Here is a 7987-nt window from a genome sequence, read left to right as displayed (position 1 = left end):
AAAAATAGAATTACTCTTAATTCATCATGTATATGTATTTATGTATATAAATAATAAATATATAATTATTTAATTTCATTTTATAAAACTTGGAGCTTAAGATATATTTATTCTGAATCTTTATTCACTTAGTGTGTAATGATTTTTTTCCATCAATAAATTTAGAGCAATATCATCTATTCTACTATATAGATGATCCTTTATGAGGAGCATACTTGCACATGTATCTGTGCACATTTGTCCAATCATGCCCTATATAAATCTCTATAAGTATTGATTTTATATGCATGGTCCAGCCAGTTGCTCTTCAGAAAAGTTGTATCAATTTACACTCCCATCAGCAATATGTACTCTTACACATTTCCCAATCTGAATAGGAATTTTTCTGGCATTTTTAAAACACTTCCAATGTGAGAAACAAAATGGGTATCTCATTGTTTTAATTTATATTCTATGACTTCTGGTGAAGTTGAACATTTTTACAGGTTTATTGTACTTTTGTATATTTTCTTTTCTGAATCTCCCATTCATGTCTTTTGCCCATTTTCTAAAAGTGGTGTTTTTTTGTTTTTACATTTAGGTTTAGCCATTATGCAATGTCTGTGTTTGTAGATAAAAATGACTGAGCAGTAGCAATTTTTTATATTTCAACATGATATAGTAAGGAAGTTAGTTCCTTTGCCTGTGTCCTTTGCTTATACTGCAAACTATTTTTTCCCACTTTTCTGTTTACTTTTGACTTCATGGCATCCCTCAATGTAAAAGGGTTTTAACTTTTTATACGGTTGACTCTGAGACTCTTTTAATTCATAATCACACTGATGGTATTATTCTTTATGATTTATAGGAAAAAGAAGTCCAGAATCTCTCTGAATAGCCACTGGATGGGAACAGAGAGAACATGGAAGGGTTAGGGTAAGAAGGGCAGGATGATTGCAGAGAAAATCCAAACTTCCAAACTAAGCAATTTGCTAAATCAACATTCTCACCCCATGGCCATTAAGTAGATAACTGTAGATATCATAGGACACAAATATCCTGGAATGCATTGAATATAATAAATAAATTCCAACTTGAGGATGTGACAAAACATTACTTAAGATGGGATTGTTCATAATTCCATTTTCAAAATACAACTGTAAATAAAATAGGACAGATTTCTTCTCAAAGGGTGACTATTGATCCCTCCTATTTAATAGGGTTACATAAAAAGAACAAAGCTCCTCTGTTTTGTGATAAGAAGCAGCAAGATGTAGGCACACAGGTGTGCAGTTATGACATCTCCTGGGGCACAGTATTGCTCAGTGGAGCTTCTCTTCATCGTTGAGATGGCATGTTGTCAATCCACTTTATTTCTGAGACCACATTGGGAAAGATTACTTACCTAAAGGGCAACTGAGCCCAATGGATGAATTTATAAGAGCCTTTCACAATGAATAAGGCACCTTCCAAACCTCAGCCAAAGCCTCAGGTGACTTATGCCCCTAATCCATAATCCATCCCCAGCTCATACCACTGGCTCCTTTTGAGCCTTTCCGAAACAACTTACGGCAGTTTTCGCGTGTGAAAGCAACAATTTTGCAAGGCTGTTAAAAAGATGGGGGGAGAACAGGAAAAAGGAAAAAGTATTTAACTTGAAGCATATTTTTATTCACACATGTCACCTTAGGAATGTCATATGGATGTTATCAGTGCCTATCTGAAGCTTTTTAATCTACAACAGAAAACCCAAAAATTGTCAGAGCCGATGAGATATTCTACAATTACATTTCCAAATCCTGTCGATATTTTAAAACATTTAAAAGATGTGTGTGTGATGTAGTGCCCATATTTTTGGAGATAGGTAGATAAGGGGTACCCATTTTTTAAATCTGCCTTACAAAGTAATGGAATCAAACCTGATTTTGAAGAAGTTGAAACCAAAGAATCTCAGCAGAGAATGCAAGGAAATGCTTTCAATTCTTGGCACTCTATATTATAATAGCAATTCCTATATCACTTCTTTAGAATGACTGCCAAGACAGACACCCCTAACACCTCACCTAGTCATTCTGCTTCTTTCCTTCGATCCCTTCCTCTCTGTTCTGTTCTTCTCTCCATCCCAGGCCTCATCACTTCCTGCTCCTCAGTTGTCTCCACACCCCCCACCCCCGCCTAATAGTATTTTTGTACTTGGGAGATGAAACGCTATCATAACTTTTGAGATTGTTTTCAAGTGTTCCATGAAACACAGAAACCTGTGCTATTCAAAAGCCTGTGTGTGGGTTTATAAATACTTTATAAGCAGTTTTTGAGCTTTACAAAAAGTCACATTACAGAAAGGTAGTAGCCTCAAAGTCTTTTTCTTTTTTAATGTCAACTAGTGTTGCTCAAAAACACCCCAATTCCCTGCTAGATTTAAAATACCATTCTACTATTTTTATTTGACTTGGCGATAACATTTCAGAGTAAAGTCTATAAACTTAAAGTACTAGCAGAATTTGTAAGAGGAAAAAACTAAAGAATCTTTAAGATTAACAGATTTCTATTTTGTGAAAGTGGAAAGCTTTGTGCTCTAAGAAGAATAAAGTTTTGGCTGGGTGCAGTGGCTCACGCCTGTAATCCCAGCATTTTGGGAGGCTGAGGCAAATGGATTACTACAGGTCAGGAGTTCAAGACCAGCCTGGCCAACATGGTGAAACCGTGTCTCTACTAAAAATACAAAAATTAGCCAAGCATGGTGGCTCACGCCTGTAGTCCCAGCTACTTGGGAGGCTGAGGCAGGAGAATCTCTTAAACCCAGGAGGTAAACGTTGCAGTAAGCCAAGATCATATTACTGCACTCCAACCTGGGCGACAGAGCGAGATTCCATGTTAATAATAATAATAATAATAATAATAATAAAGTTTGGAATTAAAATCTTCACCTACCATCATATCTACCAAACCTTTGGGGCCCTTGATACCCTGGAAAGAATGGAAACTTGAGTTTAAAATGCAAAATTTTGAGATCCAACACATTCTTGTACAGAGTTGGCAAAAGAGTCTTAAAAACTCTACCACACTACATAGACCATCTTCTGTCCTTCACTCCCAGCCCTAGAGTTCTGTCTGACTCCTTTAGGAAGAAAGCCAGAGTGCCTAAGAGGTGTATCCAAGACCTCTGAGTCCAGAAGGCCTAGACAGAAACACTCTTAGAGGACCAGGTCATTTTGAAACCATAGTTTAGGATCACATTCAGAAAAAGGGGTATCAAAGATCCCAGGACCATTCATCGATAGTTCTAAAGTAGACCCCAGTTCCTCCCTTATCCCTTCTCTTCAGGCCACCCAGCACCACCCTTTTTCTGCCCTAATACTGAACAAGAAGTCTTCTCTGGAAACGTTCAGATTAGAGTTTCATGGCTCCAACCTCTGGGAGTCTAGAGATCATTTTTCTTATTTAGAATCTACAAGGTGGTAACTTGTGACCTCAGGCAGGTCACTATAATTATCTCAGCATCTCAGCCTTTGTTTCCTCTTCTGTAAAAATGCCATGAATGGTCCTTCTAGCATTAAAATTTTTTATTTTCTGACTTTGTTGCACCTCTCCAGTAAACCCTAGACTGCAAGTGAGACCACCAGGTTCAATCCACGGCTGACCTACTGTGCCATCCCTCGTGGACTGACAGTCTGGCCTCCTAGGACAAGGCGCAGAGCAGAAGGATCGTAGCCTCAAACTCTTTCCTTTCATATCAAATGATGTTCCAGGGAATTTTAAAAATATTCGTGGCTTGCAACATTGTTAGTTAAGATTATACAAATATTATATTTTGTTAGGGTTTCCCCCTAGTTTTGCATAAATATTGTTGCTCATCTTGTTTGCAATGATAAACAATGATAAACTCACTCTCCAGTGAGTTTTATGCATCATTTTATTTATTTAGGTTCATAAATCTCCAGCCACTCCAATATCTTCCCCATGTCCAAGTAAAAATATATATTGAATAAATATACTGTATAAAGACTTGAAGCTAATATGCTGTAGGACAAATTTACCCCATTCTCTACGTTGATCCCACTGTTTGTCCCAAAAGTTCATTTCTTCTTTAGAGATGCTTCTTATCAAATCTTCATTTATATTTATACAACAGTTGAAAACAAAAGAAAAAGGAAGGGTACATATTACCATTTGTCCTGGTGGGCCTTGGTCACCCGAAGTTCCAACAAATCCAGGAAAGCCAGCATTACCCTAAAAAAAGACCAAGCCAGAAGAATAAGCTTCCTCTTTGATTACAACCATCAGATCCACTTTGATATGTTATTATTCCTAATGCCAATGAGTCTGCTATTGACCAGTTAGTTTATAAACTATATATCTGTGGGATAAGACATGGAGAATAGAAAGAGAGGAAGGTCATTTTATGGGAACCATCCAAATTCCCCCCTATATACCCAACCTCAGTCATGCACATGTGTACATACACACACAAACACACACTTCTAGACAGATCCTTAAAATATGACTCAATACACTCTGTTGAGTCTTGAGGTTGTATAATAAAAATAATGCAGGACGTCTGCATTAAGGGCCTGACATCAGGAAAAAGGAAAAATTTCCCTACCACCTTCTGGTTCTCAGTGTTTCAGAAAAGGCACATGGTGGCCATAGGTTCACTGCTCATCTTCCAAGCATTTGAAATGACACAGTGTTATCTAAATACAGTGAATCCTTTATCTTTCTTTATTTGAAACTAGAAATAAAAGTTAGTTGATCAGAGCAACCATAGCCAGCAGCAAGCCAAGTTAGGCACAGATCAAATATTTCTTTATGTCCTTGCCAATGTATGAAAATGCTAATTCTTGAGTACCTAGAAAACATACATTATCTTTCCTTTCCTCTTTTCTGCAGTAAACACTAGTCCATTTCCTAGAAGACCTTGGTCTCTAACATTGATCAGCTAAACATTATCAAGATGTTAGATATCCACAGGCTTACTCTTTTCAAAAAGAGCTGCCAGTGATTGTGGCTGTTCAAGGCTGACTGTTCAGAACATAAAGGAATTGATTTTTAATCGGAGACTTGTATAAAGTACAGTGGACTCAAAGTCCACCAAGATGGCAACTACATTCTCAAGAATCTTTTCTAAAAATAGCAAGAGAAAGTTAAGGCTTGGAAGAATCCTAAAGAAACAGCAATGTTTGCTCAACAGCTAAAACAATATCCTTCCAAATGATGTCTAGACTTACCAAAGACAGAGGTGCTCCCAAACTTGGTTTTAAAAGGTTGGTATTGTAAAATCAAAATTCCCAACTTGGATTTTCTGTTGTTATGGTTTGGTAAACTGTATTTGTATTCAGGAGATAAATGAGAGTGGGATTAGGTGGGGAGTGGGATAGCCAAAGGAAGGTGTGGAATGAGCATTGACTGAGCAGGAATGGGCTTCCTGCTAAGAAGTCCTAACCCAGTGGAAATGCACTTCCGTAATGATGTGGGCTTCTATAGATCTTAGGAAGTTTCTTTGATTCTTACCCTCTTCCCTTTTATTCCCTTTGCCCCCTTTTCTCCTTGATGGCCCGGGTCACCATCTTCTCCCTTAATAGAATCAAAAGCAGAACTTTGAGTGTAAAGAAAAATAAGCACAAACAAATGACACATGCTGCCTACCAGTTGCCAGGCCCAGAAATATATCTTCTTACTTGTGCACCAGGATAGCCAGGGAATCCAGGTTCACCCTAGTGCCAGAAATGAGATAAGGTCTTATTTAATGTCATGTGATTAAGAAATTTCCTTGACATGCCTTGGGGAAAAAGAAGACACTATAATCCAGGTTCACCCTAGTGTCAGAAATGAGATAAGGTCTTGTTTAATGTCATGTGATTAAGAAATTTCCTTGACATGCCTTGGGGAAAAAGAAGACACTATAATTTTGAGGAAATATACTCAAAACAGGTGCCAGGAAAAACAACTATAGCAACAGTTGTTATCTTGAGCTGCTCTCAAGTGGCCATATTTCATATCTCTAATTCAACATGAAACAACTTGTAAATAATTTTTACAAATTTCCCCCCCTCCCTAGTATATTGTGTAATGAAACTTCTTCCGTAGGGCATTTTTATCTCTCAGTTTAAAGAACCTGAAGTTTAATCCAACAGAAACCAAGGGAGAGGGCACCACATTGAGTGCTGGGAAGCAGGTGCTCATTGTCAGAACCAAAGGCATACTACAAAGCAATCATTCATTCAACAAATATCTATTCACATCTCCTATCTTCCAAGCACTTCTCTAGGCACAGGAAATTCAGCAGTGAACAGAATGAAGACCTTGCTCTCACGGAACTTACAAGCTAGTGGGGAAGAAAATGAACAAAGAAATATATAATATGTGAGAAAGAGATCAATGTTATTCCAGAAAGGGTATTAAGGAATAAAGAACTATGTGTATCAAAGGATGAGGAGACACTATTTCATATGAGGTAGTCAGGCAAAGCCTTTTTATAAAGGCGGCATTTGGGCAAAGACCAGCATGAATTGAGAAAACAAGCAGACTTCTGGAAGAAGAGTGTTCCAGGCAGAGGGAGGAGTATGTGAAAAAAAAAAAAAAAAACCCTGAAGTAAGAGGAAGAGTATGTGCTGACATGTTTGAGGAACACTGAAGCAGAGTGGAGCAAGGAGGGCAGGCAGGAGGAGATGAAGACAAAGAGTTCACAGAGACCACACTGTGTAAATTCTTATAGACCATGTTAAGAGTAAGTTTTATTCTGAGTGACATGGAGAACGACAGAAGGGCTTTGAATAAAGGAATGACTTGATCTGACTATGTTTTTAAAGATGTCTCTAGCTGATGCATGGAGAACTAACTATATGAGGCAAGGGTGGAAGCAGAGAGACCAGGTCAGTGGCTATTGCCGTAACACAGATGGAAAATTATGTTGGCTTGGTCCAGAGGGTGGCAGTGCAGTTGTGAGAAATGATAAAATGCTGGATGTACTTTGAAGATAGACTTACCACTATTTGTTGATGGATTAAATGTGGGAGTGAGAGAAAAAGATTTATCAATGACAGCTGCAAATGTCTGTTTTGAGCAACTGGATGGATGAAGTTTCCAGTCCCTGAGATAGGAAAGGCTGGAGGAGGTGCACGTTGTTAAGGGAACCAGTTTTGGCTGACTGGATATTTGATAATATTAAAGGATTATTATTAATTCTTTGGTGTAAGAATGGTAGTGTGGTTACATTTTTAAATAATCTTTTAAAGATGCAACCTGAAATGTCTATGTATGGAATATATGATTATCTTGAAGTAAATCCCATATATCACATGACCTACAGTAGGCGAACGTATGTAGAGGTTCTCTCCTCACTCCTATTTTCTTAATGAAATACGAAGCATGATCATCTGCTTTAAATATGGACGACAAAGCAGATCTTGGAGGTTTGAGGAGGAAGGAGGGGGTATGAAATCAGCATGGTGGGAGGATAAGTGACTGGGTGTATAAATAAAACAAAACAAAATTGGCCAGGGGTTGTTCATTGTTTGGATTAGGTGATGGGAACGTGGGGTGAGGCAGGAGAATGTCATTATACTAGTCTCCACTTTTATTTTTGAATTTTTCTGTAACAAAACGTTAACAAACAAAAAAACAAGAAGAAATTTGTTTGGGGACATGCCAATTTTAAGATGCCTGCTAAATGACCAAGTGGAGATATTTTTAGAGTTTAGGATATTGGTCCAAGCTGGAGAGATAAAGTGGAGATAACAGGATTGATGGTTATTGATGCTATGAAACTGGATTTCCCCAAGAAATGTCACCTGAGACGTGAGTAAAGAGGGAAGAAGGTATGAGAATAGAGCTTTGAGTCTTCCGATACTTAAAGGTCAAGAACATCCAGAAGATCTAGCAAAGCAGGATGAGAAAGAGAAGACAGTGAAAACCAGGAAAATAGAACGCACTGGAAGTTGAGTGAGGGAAAAAGTCAGGAATAAACCCATGATCAATCTGTCAAATGCTGCTGAGAGATGGAGCACAA

General features: G+C 37.9%; 1 protein-coding gene across 4 annotated transcripts in view; it reads right to left on the bottom strand.

Annotated features, from left to right (window-relative positions):
- Positions 1-96: 96 nt before the first annotated feature.
- The window catches only part of LOC115933946 (collagen alpha-4(VI) chain-like), a 151863-nt gene continuing 143972 nt past the window's right edge, over positions 97-7987 (bottom strand). For all 4 annotated transcript variants that reach the window (XM_063704170.1, XM_063704171.1, XM_063704172.1 and 1 more), the window contains 5 exons: positions 5658-5693; positions 5491-5553; positions 4147-4209; positions 2911-2946; positions 97-1586 (listed from right to left, as the gene is read on the bottom strand). The gene's annotated coding sequence lies outside the window, so the exon portion shown is untranslated. The remainder of the gene's footprint in view (positions 1587-2910; positions 2947-4146; positions 4210-5490; positions 5554-5657; positions 5694-7987) is intronic.

Source organism: Gorilla gorilla, chromosome 2 (genome assembly GCF_029281585.2).
Source record: "Gorilla gorilla gorilla isolate KB3781 chromosome 2, NHGRI_mGorGor1-v2.1_pri, whole genome shotgun sequence".
Lineage (NCBI taxonomy): Eukaryota > Metazoa > Chordata > Mammalia > Primates > Hominidae > Gorilla > Gorilla gorilla.
Note: the sequence above shows the minus strand (reverse complement) of the source record. Positions and strands in the feature narration are given on the sequence as shown.